This window comes from Oryctolagus cuniculus, chromosome 20 (assembly GCF_964237555.1).
Source record: "Oryctolagus cuniculus chromosome 20, mOryCun1.1, whole genome shotgun sequence".
Classification (NCBI taxonomy): Eukaryota; Metazoa; Chordata; class Mammalia; order Lagomorpha; family Leporidae; genus Oryctolagus; species Oryctolagus cuniculus.
The window spans coordinates 22,921,359-22,945,656 of record NC_091451.1 but is presented as its reverse complement, the minus strand read 5'-3'; the positions used below and the strand labels follow the sequence as shown (position 1 = coordinate 22,945,656).

The window sequence follows — 24,298 nt, the reverse complement described above, 5'->3', positions numbered from 1 at the left end:
ACTTATTTCTTGTTCACAGGCACCCAGGGGTGCCACTGTTACCCCCATTTTAAGTGCACAGAGCTGAGCAGGCTCATGGGTGGTGGAACTGGGTCCAGAGCCTGGGTTTGTTCAGCGCTGACTCTCACAGCCTCTGGACAGGGGCCTGGGCAGTGGGCACGGCCAGGAGCTGGGAGTGAACGACAGCCTATGGCTAAGGCTCCTAGCCCAGGGCGCTATCCCAGGCAGGGAACAGGGCAGCTCAGAGAGACCTGCCCACCGAGCACTGTGCACGGAGAACCGCATCTCAGATTCCTTTTATTGATAACAGCGGCAATCGCAATGTTCCTGGCCAACGGCCCGTCCAGAATAACTTCCTGCTTCACATCAAAGAGATCTGAGACACACTCAGAAGGAGAAATCTTGTCTCAGCTCTGGCTTCCTCCAGAAAAAGCCTCCTGCACTATCGCGTCCTTTGTTGCAAAGATTTATTTATCAACTTATTTAATTACTTAAACAGGGAAGAAAGCCACGTGTGGACGCCAACCTGGCTTTAACACATCCAAGCTGGGGATGTCAGTCACAGTCAAGGCCCCTTTTGCAAGGGGGGATAAAATGCTAGAGGTGACCGAGCAGGGGAAGGCAAGGAGAAGGAGTCAGAGAGAGAGAGAGAGAGAGAGAGAGAGAGAGCGCTCTCTCACCCGCTGGCTCACTCCCTAAAAGGCTGCAATGGTCCTGGGCTAAGGGTGGAAGCTGGGAGCAGCGAGCTCAATCCAGGTCTCCCAAGAGGGTGGCAGGGACCCAATGACTTGAGCCATCAGCTGCTGCCTCCAGGGTGCACTGGAATCAGAAGTAGAGCTAGGAACTGAACCACGTGGCCCAGCATGGGGCCCAGGTGTCTCAGCCACTAGACCAGCGCCTGCCCCTCCTGTACAGTTTTGACGAGATGACTCCTTATTCCCGAGATGTTCACCTGTGATGTCCAAAAGACCGCGCCTGATGTTACATCAGCGTTGGTTACATGAGGCTATGTGCAGTGTTTGAGAGGGAGGGAACAGGGACCATGGCTGGAGCTGTCACCAGAGGCCCTCGCAGCTCCAGCATGCAGTGGAGACACCATCTGTCCCAATCCTCACCCAGTGAAAGTGTCCAGTCAGGGACCCCTCCAAACGCCGTGTCCCCAAGCCAGGGTCAGCTGCGGCTGGGTGGAGCCACTCAGGGGACTCAGCTAGAAGCTCAGCCGGGGCGAGGCATCTCCGAGGGCTGAGGGCATCCTAACCAGCGAGTCTACCGGGGTCACCCTGGACAGCGCCCTTTGGAGATGGGCTGCCCACTCCCGCCAGGCTGTGGCTTAGAAAGGTCTGGGAAGGTCTTTCACCTAGTGGTGACGAGAGAGCCACGGGCCAGGGGAGCAGCCAGGACAGCCACGTTCCCTGGACTTCCCAAGGGGCTGGTGCTCTCGGGCTTACCCGATGGCCAGGATGACGGCAGGGGCACCTACCTGGTGCAGCAGGTGCGGCCGGGGCTCGGACTGATGGGCGGTCACCAGGCCTTCCTCCTCTTGATCAGGCCCCAGGAAACGCTGCCTCTGAGTGGCCCAGCTGTGTCTCCACTCAATTCCCGGCCACAAGGGTGGCTGCTCCAAAGCTCTGTAGCACAGGGACAAGGGAACACCGTCAGGGCGGGCAGGCCTGCATCCCAGTCCTCCCTGCGGCTCCTCCCCAAGCCCAGGCCCCTCCCAGACCTTCCCACAGGTGCTGCTGCCCCAGGGGAGCTCTGCGAAGTTCTCCAAACCCAGGTCAGCAAGTGAGCACCCCGGGGTGGGTGAGCCGGAAGGTATCACTTATCTTAGCTGAGCACAGGCCTGGGAGGGGACCACGGGCCGACTTCTGCAGCGGCAGTGGAAGCAGTGGCTTTGTCCCCTCCACCCTCACCCCAGTGAGTTCTGGCAGCCACATGCCACAGATGCTGCCACCAGGGCCGGGCTGAGAGAGGTCAGGGGCGCCGGCAGCCACCTCCTTCTGAGAATCATCTGATGGGGGTACTGCTAAAACGCAGCTTTGGGGCCCTACCCCATCCAGTGGGTCTGAATCCCCAGGAAGGCGCCTGGGCATGCGCACTTTAACAAGGTCCCCTTGTGGATTCGGCGGAATGTAGGGAAAGTGCAGACGGGTCCAAAGGGGTGCTCAGGCTGCGCACATAGGGGGTCGTAAGACCCCGCCTCCGCAGACAGCATAACCAGGGACCCTGAGACGCGTGCTGCGGCCCCTCCAGGGCTCCCTCTCCTCACAGACAGACAGACTGGGGATGACCTCCTGGGCCCTGCCCGATTAAAGTTATGCCTGCAAGAAGAGGCGAACCAGCTGAGAAACCAAATGGAAAAGCAGCCCAGGGTGAGGCGTTTCATTCAGGATTCTCCTTTGATCATCGGCTTCTTCCTCAAGATTTTAAAAATCTGGGGCCAGCACTGTGGCCCAGCCAGCATCCCGTGTGGGCGCCTGTTTGAATCCTGGCTGCTTCTGTTCCGATCCAGCTCCCTGCTAATGGCCTGGGAAAGCAGCGGATGATGTCCAAGTGCTTGGGCCCCTGTACCCACGTGGGAGACCCGCACACTCTTGGATCCAGCCTGGCCAGGCCCTGGCTGTGGCAGCCATCTGGGCAGTGAACCAACAGATAGAAGGTCTCTCTCTCCCTCTCCCTCTCTTTCAAATAAATAAAATAAGTCCTATTTTTTAAAAATTCTGAGAATAACATGCTTGTGGGAAAGAATCAAACCCTTCTACAAAATACACAATGAAATCTAGGCTGTCTGCCCCTGTCAGCCCACACCTCTGACCCACCCCAAACACAAACATTATGTTTCCTGTTTACATTTTCTTCTAGAATTTTTCCAAAAACATGGACAAAATACATATGGACCAAAAGTACCCATGTCTGCATGTTCGCTTTAAATGTCCCTGAGCCAGGAAACTTTCCCCAGGGCCCTGCCCTTGCACACAGAGCAACACAGGCCGTCCCTTCACCGGTCAGTGGCTCAGCGCCTCGCACCGAACAGACTATCCTGTGACGTGCGCGAACCCAGCCGTCCCAATCCACCTGTGTGCTGCACACATCGCCAACACCGTCTCGAATGATGTCTCTCTGAGCATGCGCAAGACGGTAGTCACGTGATCCACCCCTCCGCTGCAGGTCACGTGCCTGTAAACTTCCGCCAAACGTCGCCCAGGGTTCCCTCTGCAAGCGGTGGGCCCGTTTGCTCTGGCACGCAGGACTGCTCGTCCCTTACCATCCTCTGCAACACACGACACGGTGCAGTAGCAACTCTTTAGACGTTGCAGCGCGAGAACTGACAGATGATATCTTGTTTCCATTTGTAATTCTTGAATTGCCACAGGGAGCAGCCCTGTTAGCCTGTGTACAGATTGGTTGGCGTCTGCGTGTATTTTGATGTTCCTTTCTCATTTATCTTCCTGATTTTTAGGGCAATTAACTTTTTGTCATGTGTACTGCAGACTGCCATTTCAGTTTTTTAATTTTAATTTTTTTAAGATTTATTATTGGGGCCTGGTGCTGTGGCACAGCAGGTTAAAGCCCTGGCCTGCAGCTCCAGCATCCCATATGGGTGCCAGTTCGAGTCCTGGGTGCTCCACTTCAGATCCAGCTTCCTGCTGATGGGCCTGGGGGAGCAGCAGAGGATGGCCCAAGTTCTTGGGCCCCTGCACCCATGTGGGAGACCCGAAAGAAGCTCCTGACTCCTGGCTTTGGATCAGCTCAGCCCCAGCCTTTGCGGCCATTTGGGGACTGAAATAGTGGATGGAGGACCTTCCTAACTCTCTGTGTCTCTACCTCTCTCTGCAACTGTCTTTCAAATACATAATATAAATCTTTCAGATTTGAAAGAGTTACATAAAGTGAGAAGGAGTGGAAGAGAGAGAGAGGTCTTCCATCCACTGGTTCACTCCCCAATTGGCTGCAATGGCCAGAGCTGTGCTGATCTGAAGCCAGGAGCCAGGAGCTTCTTCCCAGTATTCCACGTGAGTGCAGAGACCCAAGGACTTGGGCCATCTTCTACGGCTTTCCCAGGTCATAGCAGAGAGCTGGATCGGAAATGGAGCAGCCAGAACTCAAATGGTGCCCATATGGGATGCCAGCACTGAAGGCAGTGGCTTTACTCACTATGACACAGCACTGACACCTACAATAAATATTTTTAAAAAATTTTATTATTGGGGCCAGCACTGTGGCTTAAAAGGCCTCTGCTTGCAGTGCCGGCATCCTGTATGGGCACTGGTTGGAGTCCCAGCTGCTCCACTTATGTTCCAGCTCCCTGCTAATGCAGCTGGGAAAGCAGTGGAAGATGGCCCCAGAGCTTGGGCCCCTGCACCTACATGGGAAGCCTGGAGGAAGCTCCCAGCTCCTGGCTTTGGCTTAACCCAGCCCCAATGTTGCAGGCATTTAAGGAATGAATCAGTGGGTGGAAGACCTCTCTCTCTCTCTCTCTCTCTCTCTCTCTCTCTGCATCTCTGCCTTTCAAATAAACAAATAAATCTTAAACAAATTTTATTATTAATTTACTTGAAAGGCAGAACAACATACAACTTCTGAGTTTCAGATTTGTCTAAAAGCTTTCGCTTCTGAGGGTCATAAACATATTTGTCCATATTTCCCGCCAGTCCGGTTAGGGTTTTCATCCAGTCTTTGCCTCATCTAGGACTTACTGTGGTGTTAAGGACAACAGCAGGGCCCAGTTCCATAGCTTCCCTCAAAAGGCTAGCCAGACAGTCGTCCTGAGGTCACGCTGGAATCGTCCATTTTCTGTCCGTCCCCACCTTCCTCCTAGATCTAAAATCCCAGTTTAACTGTGTAATAGGATGGGTACAAAGAACATAAACTCAAGACCCTGGCTCAAATCCCAGCTCTACCGGATCAAGGATAAGTGACTTTCCGTGCCTCAGTTTCCTTGTCTAGCGATGCGGATAACCATAGCACTCTCTGCGTAGGGTTCTCACAGGAATGAAACGAGTCAGTTTCCTTGTCTAGCGATGCGGATAACCATAGCGCTCTCTGCGTAGGGTTCTCACAGGAATGAAATGAGTCAGTTTCCTTGTCTAGCGATGCGGATAACCATAGCGCTCTCTGCGTAGGGTTCTCGCAGGAATGAAACGAGTTCTTACATTCTTGTCAAAGCGTACCGCTCTCCAGCGTCTCACCTTACACACGGACACGCCAAGCTGGAAGTGAAAGGGTGCACCAGAGGCCTCCCGCACACAGTAACTACCAGACTGTGTCCCCAGAACTCATGTGCTGGGACTTAATCCCCATGCAACAGCGCTGAGAGATGGGACGTTTAAGAATCTTCTGTGGGAGACCCAGATTGCACCTGGCTCCTGACTTGGGATCTGCTCAGCTCCAGCCGTTGTGGCCATTTGGGGAGTGAACCAGCAGATGGATGGCCTTTCTCTCTATTTCTTCCTCTCTCTGTAACTCTATTTCTCAAATAAATAAATAAAATAGTTTTAAAAAAAGAGGTGATTAGATAATGAGGATTCTCCCATTAATGGGTTAGTGCTGCTGTCACAGGAGTGAATGCTACAATAGTTTGGCCTCCTTTGCTCTCTTGAGCATGTCCTCTGCCGTATGACGCTTTCCATCCTGTTATCTTGCAGCAAAAAGCCCTCCCCAGATGCCAGCCCCTTGATCTCGGACGTTCCAGCCTCCACAACTATGAGTCAGGCAATGCCTGTTCTTTACCACTGAACTCCTCTCAGATATCATTACCGCAGCACAGATGATGGTGAGCGAGTACTGCCAGGGGTGGCCACAGTCACACAAATAAGCCAACATCTGCTACGAGAGACAAAGAGGGACATTCTATAATGATAAAGAGTTAACTCATCAGGAGGATATAACAATTATAACTATAGGGGCCGGCGCTGTGGCATAACGGGTAAAGCCGCTGCCTGCAGTGCCGGCATCCCAAATGGGTGCCAGTCCGATTCCCAGCTGCTCCACTTCCGATCCAGCTCTCTGCTATGGCCTGGGAAAGCAGGAGAGGATGGCCCAAGTCCTCAGGCCCCTGCACCCACGTGGGAGACCGGAGGAAGCTCCTGGCTCCTGCCTTTGGAATGCCGCAGCTCTGGCCGTTGCAGCCAATTGGGGAATGAACCAGCAGATGGAAGACCTCTCTCTGTGTGTCTTTCTCTGCCTCTCCTCTCTCTGTGTTAACTCTGCCTTTCAAATAAATAAAAATAAATCTTAAAAAAACAATTATAACTATAGATGTACCTAACAACAAAGCACCCAACTGTATAAAAGGAAACATGGAATTGAAGGGGGAAATAGCAACACAATAGCAGTAGGAGATTTCAATACCTCACGTTCAGTAATGAATGGAACCATTAAAAAAAAAAAGGTCAATAAGGAAACAAAGGGGCTGGTGTTGAGGTGCAACAGTAAAGCTTCCACTCATACAGGTGCCGATTCGTATTCCGGCTGCCCCACTTCCCACCCAGCTCCCTGCTAATAGCCTGGGAAAAGCAGCGGAAGATGGCCCAAGTGTTTGGACTCCTGCCACCCATGTGAGAGACCTGGATGAGGCTCCTGGCTCCTGGCTTCAGCCTGGCCCAGCGCCGGCCATTGCAGCTCTGCAGAGTGAAGCAGTGATGAAGAGCTCTGTGTCCCTCCCCCACCCCCTCTCTCTGTAACCCTGACTTTCAATAGAGTCTTTAAATAAAGAAATAAGGAAACAAAGGACTTGAACAACACTATAGACCAACTGGATCTAATATATAGATATACAGAACACTTCACCCAACAGCAGGACACACATTCTTCTCAAGCTCACGTGGAACATCCTCCAGGTAGACAGGTGAAGAACAGGCCAGATCAGGAACACAAGCAGGAACCACTAGACGCTGGTGATTCCTATCACTGTTACTGCATATTAAGTGTGCTTTGTTCCACTGATATTCAACAGATATCTACCACTTTGTGTCAGGTCCTGTCCCAAGTGCCAGGGAACTAACAGTGTATTCTTTCAAGATTTTTTTAAATAAAGATTTATTAATTTAGAGGCAGAGTTACAGACAGACAGACAGACACAGATGGACAGACATACAGACAGAGAGAAAGGTCTTCCATCTGGGGGTTCACTCCCAAAACGGCTGCAATGGCCAGCGCGGGGCCAGGTTGAAGCCAGGAGCCAGGAGCTTCTCCCAGGTCTCCCAGGCGGGTGCAGGGCCCAAGCACTTGGACTGTCCTCTGCTGCCCTCCCAGGCCATGAACAGAGAGCTGGACTGGAAGTGGAGCAGATGGGACTTGAACTGGCGCCCATATGGATGCTGGAGAGCAGGCAGAGGCTTAGCCCACTACTCCACAGCCCCAGACCCTCTTTCATGATTCTAATAGTTTTTTCAGTTGACCAACTTGTTCTTTTTTTTTCCCCCAGGTGGTCAATCTTTTGATAAATTTGTCTCTTTTACAATTTCTATTTTCAAAATTTATATTGGCTTGTACTTCTAGAGCAATGTTGAAGATTCAAGGTAATAACAATAATTCTTTCCTTGTCTTTTTTCCTCTGTGTGTGTGCACACACACACACACAACCATGTTAAGCAAAGCCCATTCTTCCTATTAAATAAGAGTTAAAATCAAGGGCTTTTTAAATTTAATCTATTTTATGTCAGCATTTTTAAAATTTAATGTCAGTATTTAAGGAGTTTTTTTTTTTTTTTTTTTTTTGTCTCGCCTGAACTATTAGTTTATTCAATTGTATTAACAGTTTTAAAAATATCCAATCTGGGGGCTGCTACCCCACATAGGCACCAGTTCGTGTCCTGGCTGCTCCACTTCTGATCCAGCTCCCTGATAGTGCACCTGGGAAAGCAGTAGAATATGGCCACGTCCTTGGGCCCCTGCACCCACGTGGGAGATCTGGGGGAAGCTCCTGATTCCTAGCTTCAGCCTGGCCCAGCCCTGGCTATTGCAGACATTTGGAACCAGGGGATAGCAGTCCTCTCTCTGTCTCTTCCTTTTTCTCTATAGCTGCTTTTCAAATAAATAAATAAATCCTTTTAAAAATATATCCAATCTGTGTTTCTTAACCAAACTTTCTTGTGGTATATTTATTTTTTAGTATAATGCTACATGATTTTACTTATTGCTATTTATGAATTTTGCACTGATATTTATACATGAGATTTTTAAGTAACTTTTTTTTGCTGTCATCAAGCTGTTATGTCAGTGCTGTTCTGGTTTCATAGAATAATTTGGGATCTTTGCTTCTCTGTGACCTGGTATAGTTGGTGCAGTTTAGATAACACTGGAAGTAGCTGTTCTCTGGGGAATGAACCAACAGATAGAAGACTCCTCTCTCTCTCTCTCTCTCTCTCTCTCACTCTCTGCCTCTACCTCTCTTTAGGTCTGCTTTTCAAATAATAAATAAATAAATCTTTAAAAAAAATTTAGAGGTAGAGTTACAGACAGAGAGAAGGAGAGACAGAGAGAAAGGTCTTCCATCTGCTGGTTCACTTCCCAAATGGCTGCAATGGCTATTGGGAAGAAATTAGACTAAACCTGGGGTATTTTGGGAGGAGAATTTTATAAAAATTCGGTTCCATCTTGATCTGTTTGGGTTTTCCAATTCTCCTGGCATCAAACTGATGATTTAATTTTCCTAGGAAACTGTCATTTCTGCTGGCTTTCACCTGAATTTGCGTATGGTCGGAGACAGTGTGCTGCAAGAATTCGGTTGCCTCTGGATCAGTGGCTACTTGCCACTTTTAATGTCCAGTTGTATATACTGGCCTGCTTCTTCCCTCGACCTTCAGTATATCAGCTAGACTTAAAAAAAAAATAAAATAAAATTACACACGGTTCCCCCAGGATGCGACTTCCTGTCTACATAGCCTGGGAGCAGAGGTGCTAAATCAGAAGGTGCGAGAGAGGGTGGCTAGACAAATGCAAGTCACCAGCAAGCATTTCAGAAGCACAAACAGCCTGCTGGCCAGGACACTCCAGCCCCCCTCTCCTGGCTCCCCCACCCCCCATCAACCCTGCTGTCCCTTCCTCCTGTACCCTTACCCAAGGGCCCAGGGAGACGTCGGTGCCTCTCCTCCCACATCTGATTACTGCTCTGAATTTTGAAAACTGGACACAAAAACGGTGGCCAGAATAAAACCAGAATAAAGTTAACTGAACAAAGACATGTTAGCATCCTGCCACTTTTGTTTCAGATCCTTTTAAGTAAATTATCTCTGCAAAATTAAAAGTCCCAGGCTGGCACTGTGACATAGTAAGCAAAGCTACACCTGCAGGGCTGGCATCCCATATCGGCGCCAGTTTGAGTCCCGGCTGCTCCACTACTGATCCAGCTCTCTGCCATGGCCTGGGAAATCAGTGGAAGATGGCCCAAGTCCTTGGGCCCCTGCACCCACATGAGAGACCCGGAAGAAGCTCCTGGCTCCTGGCTTCAGATCAGCACAACTCTGGCCATTGCAGCCAACTGAGGAGTGAACCAGCAGACGGAAGACTTCCTTCCTTCCTTCCTTCCTTCCTTCCTTCCTTCCTTCCTCTCTCTCTCCCCTCCTCTCCCTCCCTCCTTCCCTCCACCTCTCTCTAACCCTGCCTTTCAAATAAATAAATAAATCTTAAAAAAAAAAAAAAGGAATGAGGCACTTAGTCTATTTACAAAAAATAAAAGTCCCTCCTTCTCCCTTCCAGCCCCAGATGCCTCCCCATTCATGAACTTGCCTGGCCTTGCCTTGCCTTCCTTTTATTAAAATTAAATGATCACTAATGGCATTGTTTGAAATTCCCTTTTTTTTTTTGCAACACTGCTTTTGAGATTTATTCATATTAATACAGAATGTGTGTGTGAACATAACACTTCATCGAGGTATAATGTATATAAAATATATATAAAATTTATATAAAATAAATGTCCCCAGTGATGTGTGCTTTAAGGGCGGCAGAACATCACAACTGCGGTCATTCACTCCATCATCGCAGATAGCAGAGAGATGGAGGCCGAGACCTCTCTCGCACACCGCCGCCAGCCGGGCTGCCCTAGATCTGCTTGCACGTGACTCCTCACCCACAGGTGTACTCTCCCTAGACAGAGAGCACCTGGAGGTGAACCTGTGACCCCGCCGGGCGCAGAGTGTGGCTTCCGCTTTCCCAGCTCTGGTCAGGGTGCCCCGGCACTGCGCACTGCCTCCACAATAGCACATCATTATTATGACAGAATTATTATTCTCAGCTGCTGGCGCTATCCACTCCCTTGCCTCCCTGCCCTCTCCCCCGTGAGTTACGGGAGGCCGTGTATGTGTGTGACTGGCACTCAGCGAACCCTGGATAAGTCACAGGATGAGCTCACTGTCTAGCAGAAGTGACGAATTCCACGTGCTAAGTGCATTTAAGACTTCTGAGACCTCTTCTTGCTGAGACCCAGAGGGCTTCATGGTGGAGGTGGCGCTGAAAGGACGGGGAGATGAGGACAAGGATGGGGACGGGAGGAGAAGGTGGGTAGGACAGTCCCTTCCCCTGCCCCAGCTGAGCCCCTCGGAGCCCCTCCCAGTGGGGGTGCCGTGGGAATCCTGTCCTCCGGTCCCTGGTGTCATGACAGGAGCTGGGCAGAGGGGAAGGGGAGACACGCACGACCTTCACTTCCAAGTCCTTGGTCTTGAGCAGCTTCAGCAAAACCACCAGCAGCAGCAGCAGAGGTGAGCATGGGATGTGCCAGCTGCACTGGGGACAGCTCCAGACGCCCGAGGGAAGCAGGTCAGCGAGGGGTATCACGCACTCTGTCCCTCCATCCCAGCCTCTCAGAGCCTCAGCCTGCCCCCCATCCAGTGGGGCTCACACCCTCTGTGTCTCCTTCCCAGGCAAGGCGAAGACTCAAATGTAGTGACAGGGCACATGAGGCAGTGGGGTGACACAGGGCCCCCAGCCGGGCTCTGGGTTCAGGCTGTGGCTTGCTGGTGCCTGCGTTCCCAGGCTGGGGTGCAGGAGGCCTCGGCCCAAGGGATCCCCTGCGAGTAGTAGCACACGGATTGTCCTGGAGGCCAGTCCCTCAGTCCAACTACACCCCCTTTGGTTCTGAAATGGCCCCTCCCTTGCCAGGTCTACAAGGATCCAAAGCTTTGGAAGGGCGGAGCTCAGTCCTAAACACGCCCATTTCCAGACCCCGTGTGGTGCTGCCAAAGCGGTCTCAGGCATCCCTGAGCAGCCGGCTGCTCGGCAGGTGGAGAGGCGAGCAAGCGGAAAGAGGGCTCACAGCTGCCAAGCAGTGCACCTGGTACCTCCCCGCTCCCCCACTCATCCTCCCAGCGGCCCCACGGCATGGGGCTAGTTCACCATACTGCCGATGGAAGACCCCCAGAAGTGACCCGAGCAGGTAATGGCAGCAGAGGGAACCCAGCTCCCAAATGCCCCTGCCCTGGGCAGTGGGCCTGCATGTGATGGACCCTCCATGTGTGCATGCCATCATCAAAGCTCATTTCCCCCAGGGCCCTGCGGGGTGGTCCAGTTGTGGACCAGGGGCTGCAGCCTTCGGCCAAGCCACGGCCACTCGGATGCCCTGGGGTGATGAGGCCTCAAGCCCAAAACCCAGCAAGCAGCTCCTCCTCGGGGAATTGGCCACACGTCCTTCCTGCTCCCTGGTAAGCCCGGAGACCTTAGGGTCCCCTGTTCTTTTCCCAGGATCCCATGGCCTGAAACCACAGGCCCTCTGGCTGGGCACAATTCTTAGAAGATGCAAACAGACTGAAGAGAAGCCTCCTGTCCCCAGGGCCACCTCCTGTGGCAAGGACACTCAGGGATGGCGAGGGGACAGCCTGGCCTCTCTGCCTCTGATGCTCTGAGGGCACTGGAGGCCCTGACTTGGCAGGAGTGAAGGCCAGCAGGCACAGGACTGTGGCCCCTGCATCCACCCCCAGCCCAGCCCAGCCCTGCCAGTCTCACCCTGGGGGTGCTGGTGTCGAACAGCAGAGTGGAAGGGCAGGGAAGGCAGCAGGGGGAGCCCAGGACACTGGCGTCCTGGTCTTGGTTTTCTAAGTAGATGCATGTTGCACTTTGCATTCTGGGGACAAGACTAATGACCAGGAGGTGACTGGGGTGCACCTGTCCCCTCTTGCCCTGTCCCCCTGTACTTGTCTCAGTCCCAGGACAGGGGTGGAAGCATGGCAGCTCGGGTGCGAATCCTGCCCTGGAAACCCAGGATGTGGAGCTCTGGCTGCCGCAGGGTGCTTGTCTTCACAGCCACCCTCGGTGGGCCCCGAGCAACGAAGACAGACCCAGCACCAGGACACGTCATACTTCCTGAGTGTCCCACGTTCTTACCTCATGGCTCACACCTCACCTCAGCCCTGCCTCCAACCCTGCCTCGCAGGTGCGGAGCCAGCCAACTCCTGGAAAAGCACGTGGGGTCCCACTGACACCACCCATGCTGGTGTGTGAGGTGTGAGCTGCAAACCCAGGGCCCCCACTCAGCAAGACAGGGCGGTAAGAGCTGCTGTCGCCACTCAAAGCCCAGCACTTCCCCTAAGCACTTCCATTACGGCCCTTTCCAGTGCCAGGCTGCCGGGGCCTGAATGCCCTGTGGATTCCAGCACCCTGGACATTGTGTGCAAAGAGCTCCCAGCACTTTAGGCCCATTAGCATGATGGTTCTTCCACCAGCTGCTGCCCAGGAAGAACCAGAGCAGAGAGGTCGCAGCACGTGAAGGCTGGTGGGCAGGATGCAGGCCGACTGGAGGGTCACCTGCATGCCATGGGGTGGAGGCCCTGCTAAATATGTCACAGAGCACAGGAAGCTGGGGGAGAGGGGACGGCCCCCCGGGCCTACACACAGCTTGGAGGAGTTCGGGGAGGGCCAGCCTGCCTTCCCAGCCTAGCTTTAGCCTGGCCACACAAAGCACATAATCCATTGTGGCAACAAGCCCACGTCCCACCATGGCAGGAGACACGCGGCTCCCATCTAGACCACAGTCTAGAGTAACACTAAGTTTCCAGAGCTCCCCCAGCCACGTGGAGAAGGCGTGCCCATGCACGGCTGTCAGGTAGGGAAACTGACAGGCAGAATGCCAGCCCACAGGGGCTCTTGGTCCAGAATCAGGCTCCCTGCTGTGCAAGTCTGGGTTGTCTTCCATCACTGGGTGGGTGGGTGGGGCTCTCTCCAACGGCAGACCCTGCCTCTGCTGGCCAGCAGGGACACAGAGCCCCTGGGGACCTGAAGAAGAAGGCTGCAGCGCAGGAGCCACAAACACAATCTTGCTCCAGTGTGGGGCTGCGCTCTTCTCTGTGTTGTCTCCTTACAAGCCGCCGGCTCCATCTGGTTTTCAAGACAGACCCATCTCTTCCCCTACCTGTCAGTACAGCTCTTCCTGGTGGCCATCACAAAGCCGGGTTCAGGGGCGCTGTGCTCAGGGGTGTGTCTGAAAAGCAGGCACACGGTAGCTGCTTTCCACTGGGGTCGCAGGCTGGCCACAGCCTCCCAGGCTGCGATGTTGTCCGAGTGATAATGGAAGCACCTCTGCCATGATCCCCGCTGCCCCGCTGCGCCCACGGCTGCTGGCACGAGGGGATCTCTGCTCTCTGGCTTGTACGGGCTCGGGGCAACTCTGCCTCCCCAGCTTCCTGCTGATATGCACCCCGGGGGGCAGCTGATGATGGCTTGAGTAACTGGGGCCACTTGGGTACCCACTTGGGAGACCTAGGTTGCATCCCAGGCTCCTGGCTTTGACCTGGCCCAGCCCCAGCTGTCGTGGGCATGTGTGGAGTGAACCAGCAGATGGGAAATCTCCCTGTATGAGTCTCTCTACCTTCCAAATAAATAAAATTTAGAAAAGTGAGGGGAGGAAGAGCCACGCGGAGGTAAGAGGCCTGGAGCGATCCGCAGCACCGAAGTGCCTCAGTTTCCTCATCTGCACAGTGGCGATAGCTGGCTTCCTGCTTGATTTCCCCACAGAGCAGGGCCTTAGCCTCAGGGGGAAGAGGACCGGGTGACTGGAGAAGTGCACCTCTGACGACACCAGACCCCTGCATCGCTCCTGGGCACAGGGTCCGGGAGCGCAGGGGTAAGGCGCTCACAGAGGTAGGAGATGGAAGGGAAGGCAGACTCCCCGCCCCTGCTCCTGAACCCGCCTTCCTGGAGCCTCAGGGTGTGAGAACAGCCAGTCTGTCTCCTGTCCCCCTCCCAGGCTCCCCCCACCCCGGCCTCCCCGACTCCCGCTCTCATTCTTGCCCTGCAGGAACAGGGGCAGCACAGACTCCATGCCCCCTTCTGCCCCTCGTAGTTCTCCTGAGCAGTTTTCTCCTGGCCCCAGACATTTCTGACTCCAGGGCTGTTCACACCCCTGCCACCCGGAACCTCTGGTCTTGACTCCTCCATCCCCTGGGAGGAAGAAAGGGGCCCCTGGACTGGGGGTGGGGTCCACCCCCACGACCCTGGGGTCTAGAGAGCAAGAGAGACCCTCGGCCCTCCAGAGAGCAGGGGAGGACGCGGTGCCTGGAGGCAGCGCCTAAGTGACTTCGGTGGCGTGGCGTGGCGTGGCGCGCCAGCAGCCCTGGGCCTATCTCTCCAGGGCCTTCATCCCAATCCAAAGTTTCTCTCTCCAAGACAAGGCAAGGATGGCGGCGAGACCCTTTCTTTGGGAACACACGGATCAGGCGAAAGGTAGCATCCAGTGCTGGACCGGACAGGACCCCCACCCGGCGGCAGCGCGGCAGTGACGTGGGCATAGCCCATAACGGCGCAGGGGGCGGCCCCCAACCACCCCGGCCGAGTGCGTGGGCGGCACAGCCCCGGGGAATCCCGGCTGTGTGTTGGGGGGGGGGGACGGCTTATCCAGAGAAGACACTCCCACCTGCTGTCAGGCTGGAGTCCGGGGACCCCCGGGCAAGCCTCTGGGCCGTCTCCACCCCCCACCCAGTGAGGACGGGTCTACCCAGCCGCGGTCCTCCCGCAGGCGGCCCAGGCCACCTCCGCGGGGCCAGGTACTGTGGCGCAGTCTCCCCCACCCCCATCCTTCCAGGTCCGAGGTCCCGGGGAGCCTGGGAGCGATCGGCGCTTCCCCGCCCCCGCCCTGGAGCCGGATTCCGCGCCCTCTCTCTCCTGGCCCCATCACCTCCGGGCCCCGGCCCTGCGCGCTCACTGGGGTACATCTCCGGCTGCCGAGCTCGCTGCCGGGCCCCACGCGCCCTACCTGGGAGGAGATGGTCGGCCGGTCCCCTCCTCCGCGCCAGCCTGGCACAGCCGGCCCCGTCGCCCAGGGACTGTCGGCAAATTCCCCTCCGCATCACCGCGGGAGCGGCGTTCCGGCTCCTCCCCAGCCGGAGCCAAGCTCGGCCCCGCCCCAAGGCTGTTCAGACAGCGGGGGAACCCGGGCTGTATCAGCCTCTGCAAAGATCCAGGCTCCGCCTCGGAGACCCTGGCGCCGCCAGGAACCATCTGCAAATTACCATCGCCAACGCACACGGGCTTGCAGGTCCTTCGCAGCAGGTTGTTCCAGCACCCGAGGATGCGCTGGACTGACAGCCGCCTCGCCCACCCGCCCCTCTCCGCAGACTCTCCTCCGAGGCGTGTCCCCTTCCAAGCCCACCCAGTCCAGCGGGCCAGAAGCAAGCAAAGACACACAAGCCCACAAAGGCAGCGCGCTGCCCCGCCCAAGGACCAGCGCCTGGCACCAGCCCAGTGGCTGCTCCCCAGTTCTGGCCTCTTCTACCTCAGCAGGAGAAAGATCGACACATTGGCCACAGCTCCACACGGGAGCCCCAGGGAGTGGGCTGTCCCATTTTCAGTTTGTGGTGGGCAACACACCTTGTGGAGGCGGGGTCTCCAGCTCCATCAAAGACCCGATTCGATTCTACTGCTCCACGTGGCGGGTGTCGACCCTGGGGGCACGCACCCGTCTTTGCACCCCCAAAGATCATGTGCAAAGCGGGGCCCAGAAGCAAACAGCCTGCCTCTCCCAGACCCACACGTAGGGACATTTATCTAATGGGCATTATCCAGCATTCGCAGTACTATAATTAGTGGGACAGGGGCCTCTGCTGAAGAACCAGTGACTCCCTCCCAACAGTTTGCAATGGTAAGATATTGTTAGAGTTGGCAGCACTGTGACGAGAAGGCCGGGGGTCGGGGAGCAGCTGTGCTTTCATTCCCCCACAACCAGCCACCCAGTGATCTTCCCATGCACCCCCTGGCCTGGTGCACCCTGCCTGCACCTGCTCCCCACCCCCCACTCCCAACTCCTGGTGCTTGTGACCCAGGGACCCCAGGAAAACCCAAGGAGAACCATTAAGTGGGGCCTTTCCATTTCCATTTTCACTCACCCGCTTATTTGTATTCTTTCATGAGTCAGGAAGACTTTTGCCCCTATTTGATGCAGGTTCCTTTTTTTTTTTTCTTTTGATAGGCAGAGTTAGAGAGAGAGAGACAGAGAGAAAGGTCTTCCTTCTGTTGGTTCACCCCCCAAATGGCACGCTGCACCGATCTGAAGCCAGGAGCCAGGTGCTTCTCCTGGTCTCCCGTGGGGTGCAGGGCCCAAGCACTTGGGCCATCCTCCACTGCACTCCCAGGCCACAGCAGAGAGCTGGACTGGAAGAGGGGCAACCGGGACAGAATCTGGCACCCCAACTGGGACTAGAACCCGGTGTGCCAGCGCCACAGGCGGAGGATTAGCCAAGTAAGCCACGGCGCCAACCTTGATGCAGGTTCTTGCCCTTGCTCTAGCTGTCACCCTGTTATGCAATCTTGGGTAGGTCCCTTGATTCTTTTTTTTTCCCATCTCTCCTGTACCACTGAAGGCTGGGCTAGTTGAGGAATAAGGCCCCTGGGGCCCCACACTTTATCACCCTCTTCTGGGATGGAGGTTGATGGGTACAAAGACAAGCCAGACAAACACACCAAGAGTGCTGCCTGGGTCTGAGCCTCAGCCGAGCAACCTGAATTTGGGACTTCAGTTTTTGGGCTTCATTTTTTGCTTAGGCAGATGTGGGAAGTAATTACACTAACCTTAGGGGGAGGCTGTGAGGCTTAGATGAGACCACCTGCAAAGCGCGTGCTCTGGAAACATCAGATGCTGTGCTGTCCGTCTGGTCTCTGCCGCCGGCTGGGAGAGGGTGAAACCGGGACGAGAGCGGGCCTCCTCGCGTCCTCTGCGTCCCTATCACGGAACCTGTTGTTGAGCCTGTGCACAGGTGGAGGAGACACCTGGCGGGCCTCAAGGATGAGCCACAGAAAGGGAGGGAGGTGAAGCTGTGGAAAGGCCATGTGGGCTGCTTGATGGTCAAAGACGACCTCGATGTCCAAACCAACCACGAGCAGCCACCTCACGGGAGGCGTGGAGAAGCTTTCTCAGTGAAGGGGTGTGGGGACCACGGCTGTGGCTTCTGAAGGAAAGGCCCTCTGGGCTGTGGCGCTGAGAGCACTTCTCCTGTTCTCCCTCGGGCGGGCCAGGTGGGAGTGCCCTGGCCCGGGCTATCATCTCTGAAAGACTACACCTCGCATCACCTCCATGGCTGCGCGGTTAGCTTCCAGGGTCTTTGTCTGGAAACATCCTCCAGAACATGACAGAGTAAACAAAAGGAGTCTGAGTAACCCAAACAGACGGGACCATCTGAGGGAGCCAGGTGCTTCCTCTGAGTGCGCCTTCATTCCCTCCACACGCCATTTCAACAGGTCCGGGTGGCAGAGCCTGCCACAGCCCCCTTAGGTCCCTTCTTCCCTGCTGCCCTCGGCAGTAGTGCTCCTAAGTGTCATCCTGGGTTCAGGGCCCCTCTGCAGAGACCACATAGCCCCCTTGCAGCCAGGTGCAGCTATGAACTAAGTCCTAGCCAGTGGGATGTGAGTGGAGTGGTGTGTTTAACTTCCGGGTCACATCCTTAAAAAGAAGTGCCTGCTCTCCACTTCCTCCTCTTCCGTCTTCGTGAAGCCTGGGACATGGACATGGAGGTGGAAGGGAGTGATTGGTGATACTTCGCAGGACAAATCTCTAGGGCTGGCCAAGCAACAAGACAGAAAGAACTTGATTCATATCCTAACCTGGAGAAAAGCCCTGGAATGCCAGCCACCTTGAACTTCTCTATGAGACAGCAATAGACCTTATGAAGCCAGATCTCTGTGTAACAGGTGCACCAATAGCCTAAGAGATGAGCCTTTTCTGATTACCAAACCCACAGCAGGTGAGCCAGGTGAGCAGGAACATCCTGGAAGGACTGAGACTTTAGAAAAATGCAAACATGGGCCGGCGCTGCGGCTACTTGGCTAATCCTCCACCTGTGGCGCCGGCACACCGGGTACTAGTCCCGGATGGGGTGCCAGATTCTGTCCCAGTTGCTCCTCTTCCAGTCCAGCTCTCTGCTGTGGCCCGGGAGTGCAGTGGAGGATGGCGCAAGTGCTTGGGCCCTGCACCTGCATGGGAGACCAGGAGAAGCACCTGGCTCCTGGCTTTGGATCGGTGCAGCGTACCGGCCACAGCGGCCATTGGGGGGTGAACCAACGGAAGGAAGACCTTTCTCTCTATCTCTCTCTCTCTCATTGTCTAACTCTGCCTGTCAAAAAAAAAATGCAAACATGATGGGGATGTCAAAAGTCAAGAGCAACAGAGGCGATCAAGCAACTATAAAACAAACTCAGAAGTTTGGAGTCATTTGGTGCAGGTCATTCCAAGAGGCCTTGAGGACATCCTTGTGTCATGGGATCATCTTAGAAATGTGCTTGGAACAACAATGATGCATCATTAAGAGAAGGTTGGGGCCTGCGCTGTGGCATAGTGGGCTAAGCCTCTGCCTGTGGCACCAGCATCCCATATGGGTACCTGTTCAAGTCCTAGCTGCTCCTCTTCCTATCCAGCTCTCTGCTGTGGCCTGGGAAAGCAGTGGAAGATGGCTCAAGTTCTTGGACCCCTGTACCCATGTGGGAGACCTGGAAGAAACACCTGGCTCCTGGCTTTGGCTTGGCCCAGATCCAGCCATTTCAACCATTTGCGAAGTGAACCAACAGATAAAAGACCTTTCTCTCTGTCTGTCCCTCTCTCTGTAACTTTACCTCTCAAATAAATAAATAAAATATTTTTTCAAAAGAAAAGATAATGTTGAGACCAGTGCAGTGGTGGTGGGTTAAGCTGCCGTCTACAGCACTGGCATCCCATATGGGCGCTGGTTTGAATTCTGGTTGCTCCACTTCACATCCAGCTCCCTGCTAATGTGCCTGGGAAAGCAGCAAAGGATGACCCAAGTGCTTGGGCCCCTGCACCCATATGAGAGACCCAGAAGAAGCTCCTGGCTCCTGGCTTCAGCCTGGCCCAGCCCTGGCCTTTTAAGCAGTGAACCAGAGGATGGAAGATATCTCTCTCTCTGTCTCTCTCTCTCTGTCTCTCTCTCTCTCTCATCTCTCCTCTTCCATTTATGCTGACTTTCAAATAAGTAAATAAATCTTTTTTTTTTTAAAGAGAAGGTTATGTCATTGACCAAAGAGTTTGTTTTTAAAAGGAAGCAATTCTATTATATATTTAGAAAGCATTCCTAGGCCAGCGCCGCAGCTCAATAGGCTAATCCTCTGCCTGCGGCGCTGGCACACCGGGTTCTAGTCCTGGTCGGGGCGCTGGATTCTGTCCCGGTTGCCCCTCTTCCAGGCCAGCTCTCTGCTGTGGCCAGGGAGTGCAGTGGAGGATGGCCCAAGTGCTTGGCCTGCACCTGCATGGGAGATCAGGAGAAGCACCTGGCTCCCGGCTTCGGATCAGTGCGGTGTGCCGGCCGCAGCGGCCATTGGAAGGTGAACCAACGGTAAAGGAAGACCTTTCTCTTTCTGTCTCTCTCTCTGACTGTCCACTCTGCCTGTCAAAAATAAAAAATAAAAAAATAAAAAAGAAAGCATTCCTAATAAAATGGTTAAAATAAAATAAAGTTTGCATATTAGGAGGAGAAGCCTTCAACATTCAGAAAACCCAGTCAATCCAAAATGACAGCTTTCCTCAAAGACTAGAGAGCAAAGATTTTGATTAATTTACCTTCTCCCTCCCTGAATATAAATCCTTTAGAGATCTGATTATGTCTCCTTTTTCTTTTTAATTTTCTTTTTTTAAGACTTATTTATTTGAAAGGCAGAGTTACAGAAAGACAGAGTCAGAGACACAGAGAGAGGTCTTCCATCTGCTGGTTCACTTCCCAAATGGTCACAATGGCTGGAGCTGAACCAATCTGAAGCCAGGAGCCAGGAGCTTCCTTTGGGTCTCCCACCCGGGTGCAGGAGCCCAAGGACTTGGGTCATCTTCCACTGCCTTCCCTGGCCATAGCAGAGAGCTGGATCAGAGGTGGAGCAGCTGGGACTCAAACTGGTGCCCATATGGGATGCTGGCACTGCAGGCGGCAGTTTTACCAGCTACACCATAGTGCCAGCCCCTCTTTAATTTTCATTCATTTATTTGAGAAAGCAAGAGACAGAGACAGACACAGAGAGAGTGACCATCTGCAGTTCCCTTCCCAAATGCCTGCAATGGCTGGGTCTCCCATGTGGGTGGCAGGAACCTAATTACTTGAGCCATCACCTGCTGCCTCTCAGGGTCTGCATTAGCAGGATGCTGGAGTCAGGAGCTGGAGCCAGGAATTGAACCAGGTACTCTGAAGCGGGAAGCAAGCCTCCAAGCCTCTTAGCCACTCGGCTAAACATCTGCTCCCCCCTCCCCACTTCTTTGTATTTTTGCTATCTAGCACAGTAGCCTGCATCGTAAATACCTTTTACTGGCTGTCATGGTGAAATCTATGTTACCTTAGATGATGGTGCTTAGGCCTACCCCACTAGCTGATTCAAAATATTGATCAGTGATTCATTGGCTATTGCCTGAGGTCCCGTGCAAAGCCAGAGGCACAGCCTCATAAGACAAGAGTGTCTAGAAATTAATCACAAAGACCAGCATGCACAAGGACACTCATTGCAGTCATTTGTTGTCAGAAACAGATGTCAGCACACCCAACCCATGCAACTGTACAAGGCCTGTCCTCACGGCGCAGATGAGATGTTCGGGAAAACTCAAAACGAGAGGGGGAAAGGGTGGGAGGGGGAAAGGGTGTGCTCCCTGCCTGGGCCTCAGCCATTTGATGCCTGCGGTGTTGGGTCCCGAGGCAGGGGAGCTACACACCAGTGTCCCTGTCACCCCAGTGCCGGGTGCCGGGTGCTGGGTGAGACTCCGAGGCAGGAAGTGTGCAGGAGGCAGTGAACCTGAAGGTGCTGACAGTCAGACTCTACAGATTTTGCTATAGGGTCCAGAATATGAACGCACGCCCCGAGAGGAACCGTGTCTTCAAGGCAGAACCAAGGTGGCACCTCAAGTGACAGTCGAGAGACTTTAGGGCGTCCCCTGTCTCTAACAGCCAGCAAAGACCCCACCAAGAAAGTGGACCTACTTTGGGAGATGGGCCTTCTCTCTGGGGCCCTTTCTGCATGGGAGAGAAAATGATTTCCTGGACAGAAGGCAGAGGGGTATCATAGTGGGAGGGAAGCCCACTCCTCCGGTGTCCTGTGTCGAATCAGACTTGGGGTTGTGGATTTCTGGACACACAAAGGTCTCAGTCTCAGGTCTAGACACACAGCACTGCCACTCATGGGAAGCTTGGTGGAGCCAGAGTGGAGACACTGGGCCCTATAACCTCCCTGCCCTCTCTTACCCACCACCCCAGGCTGGGCCCCACTCACCACAGCCCCACAGGCAAGCGCTCAAGGCCAGCAGCAGCCCTTTTCACTGGTGCTTGTCTCCTGGAAGAGGGGACGTCACAGCTGGTGGAAGGTCACTGTCATCCACCACCAACAGTCGCTGCCAACGATCAATACTGGAACCTTCTGCTGGGTGAGGTCAGAGGCAGCTGCCGATGACATCACAAAGGAAGCATCATCATTCTTAGAACTTGAGAGACTTTGGAGAGGAGGGTTGCTCAACCAAGAACTGCACATTTTCAGAAGGAACTGGAGATTTGGAGCCTGTACAACCTCATGCCCAATTCTATCCGGAGCCTGGCCAATGCCTTGCAGGATTAGGCCCTCACACAATACACGAGGGGGCGGGTGCCTGGTGAAGTGGCTGAGACATTGCAGGGACACCCACATCCACACCCAGCTCCGCTTCCCGTTTTTGCTTCCTGTGAACGAGCACCCTAGGAGGCAGCAGGTGGTGGCTCTAGTCCTTGGGTCACTAGCCCCCGGGGGAGATCAGGATCAACTTTAGTTCCCTGGCTTTTGGCTGGTCCAGCCTCAGCTGTTGTGGGTATCTGGGGAGTGACTCAGCAGATGAGAGATCTCTTTGTCTGTCTCTGTCTCTCTGCCTTTCAAATAATTTTTTTAAGAATACACGAGTCCTTGTATTCATACTTCATTGAGGCTGAAGAACCTCCTGTGCCCCTCAAGTTGTGGTTACTGAAAGCTGGGCCCTGGCCCTTGCTACTTTGATTCAGTGCCAGCGACAGGGACAGAGCGTTTGGGAACACTTTGACAGCTGTTGGCAATACTACGACACAAGGGGCAGGAATCTGACTTTTTGGCATGAGTATTTCTGGCCCAATGGTTGTGCTGCCGGTCAGGATGGCCAAATCTACATCAGAACATACTCACCAGAAGCTTTCCCTGTTCTTTTGCAGCCACACCCCTTCCTCTCGCATCCCCTCACCCCTGCCCAGGACGGCTCGATCCTGACTTCAGTGGCAGGCCCACCTTGTTTTGCTTTGTACCTACCACCTGACTCCCTTCCCTAATCAATATGGCCTTCTCTGGTCTGTTTTATAAGTGTGCATGAATGGAATCAGAGTATCTTAGCAAACAGGCTTTCATGTTTGGCTTCTTTTATTCAGCATTGTATTTTAATATGTTTTTATTTATTTGAAAGACGAGAGAGAGAGAGAGAGAGAGAGAGATGGTCCATCCACTGGTTCACTCCCCAGATGGCCACAACAGTCAGGTCTGGGGCAGACCAGAGTTAGGAGCCAGGAACTCCATCCTGGTTTCCCACATTGATAGCAGCACCCTAGGCATTTGAACCATCCTCCACTGCCCTCCCAGGCCCATTAGCAGGAAGCTGGATCAAAAGTGGAGCAGCCAGGACTCAAACCATCACACCAGTGCGGGGTGGGGGCATTGCAGGTGGCAGTTCAACCTACTGCATCACAACCCCAGGCCCCATCACTGTATTTTTAAAGATTCATCCACCTTGTGGTGTACAACTGTAGTTTACTCATTGTCATTACTCTGTGGTACTCTGTTGTTTGTCTAGGTTGTAAATTAATTTATTCTGGCTGACGGACATTTGGGTTATTTTTAGATGTTTTTAAAAATATTTATTTATTTGAAAGGCAGAGAGAGAGTTCTTCCATTTACTGTTCACTCCCCAAATGCCTACCACAACTGAAAGTGAGCCAGGCCAAAGCTGGGAGTCAGCAGCTCCCCCAGGGCTCCCCCGCGGGGGGCAGGGACCCCACTACTTGAGCCCTCACCTCCTGCCTCCCAGGAGGCACAATAGCAGGAAACCAGAGTCTGGAGCAGCGCCGGGACTCAAACCCAGGCTCTGCAGTACGGGCTGTGGGCGCCCCACGTGCTGTTTGTTGGTGGGAGAAAAAGGGGGCTGCAGCACCGTACACGCAGTGTGCTCTCAGTATGGACAGTGAACGCCCATGGTCTGACCTGAGCCCAGGCCATCGCTGCCGCGGCCGGAGGAGGCGCCTGCGTCTGCAGTGGGGTGCTGACCCCTCGGGCCCCGTCGCCTGCAAGCTGATGGCTGCCACCAAAGCCAGTGCCCGGCGTCTCCCACTCTAGAGAGAGGCCGAAGTCTCTGTGTCATGGGGCAGGCGTTCAGCCTAGTGGTGAAGACATCCCCCGTGCGATGCCCGCGTTCCACATCCCAGTGCCTTTTCCCAAGTCCACTCCCCGCTCATGCACACCCTGGAAGGCAGCAGGTGATGGCTCAAGTACTTGAGTCCCTGCCAGCCACGTGGGAGACTTAGACTGAGCTCCCAGCCCCTCCTGGCTTCAGGAGTTTGAGAGCGTGAACCACCTGGTGGCAGGTTTGTCTGTCTTTGAAACAAACACTGCGAAATAGGTCGCTGCACCTCCGGAGGCGCTGGCAGGCTCCAGAACCAGCCCTGCCGCTCCCACCCTCACAGAACCACCCCTCTCTGTCTTCGAGCAGGTGGCAATGGCCAAGACCAGCTACAGAATTGTTGGGCTCCAGTGTCGAGTGAAAACAAGTGGTCGTGGCTAAAAAGTGCTGAGTAATTGCAAGAGAGCAAGCAGACCACGGCACAGAGTGTGGAGTACTTCTGAGCTGCACAGGCTGCAGGCC

General features: G+C 54.1%; 1 protein-coding gene across 9 annotated transcripts in view; it reads right to left on the bottom strand.

The window, feature by feature from the left end:
- The window catches only part of TMEM63C (transmembrane protein 63C), a 73,856-nt gene extending 52,036 nt beyond the window's left edge, over positions 1–21,820 (bottom strand). For 3 of the 9 annotated variants that reach the window (XR_011384933.1, XR_007911657.2, XR_007911658.2), the window contains exons 1-2: positions 15,182–15,477; positions 1,481–1,628 (exon numbers count right to left, since the gene is read on the bottom strand). The gene's annotated coding sequence lies outside the window, so the exon portion shown is untranslated. Of the gene's footprint in view, positions 1–1,480; positions 1,629–15,181; positions 15,479–16,992; positions 17,144–21,669 lie in introns of those variants that run through there. The other 6 variants (XR_011384934.1, XR_007911659.2, XR_007911656.2 and 3 more) reach the window with 5 other exon arrangements.
- Positions 21,821–24,298: the final 2,478 nt, after the last annotated feature.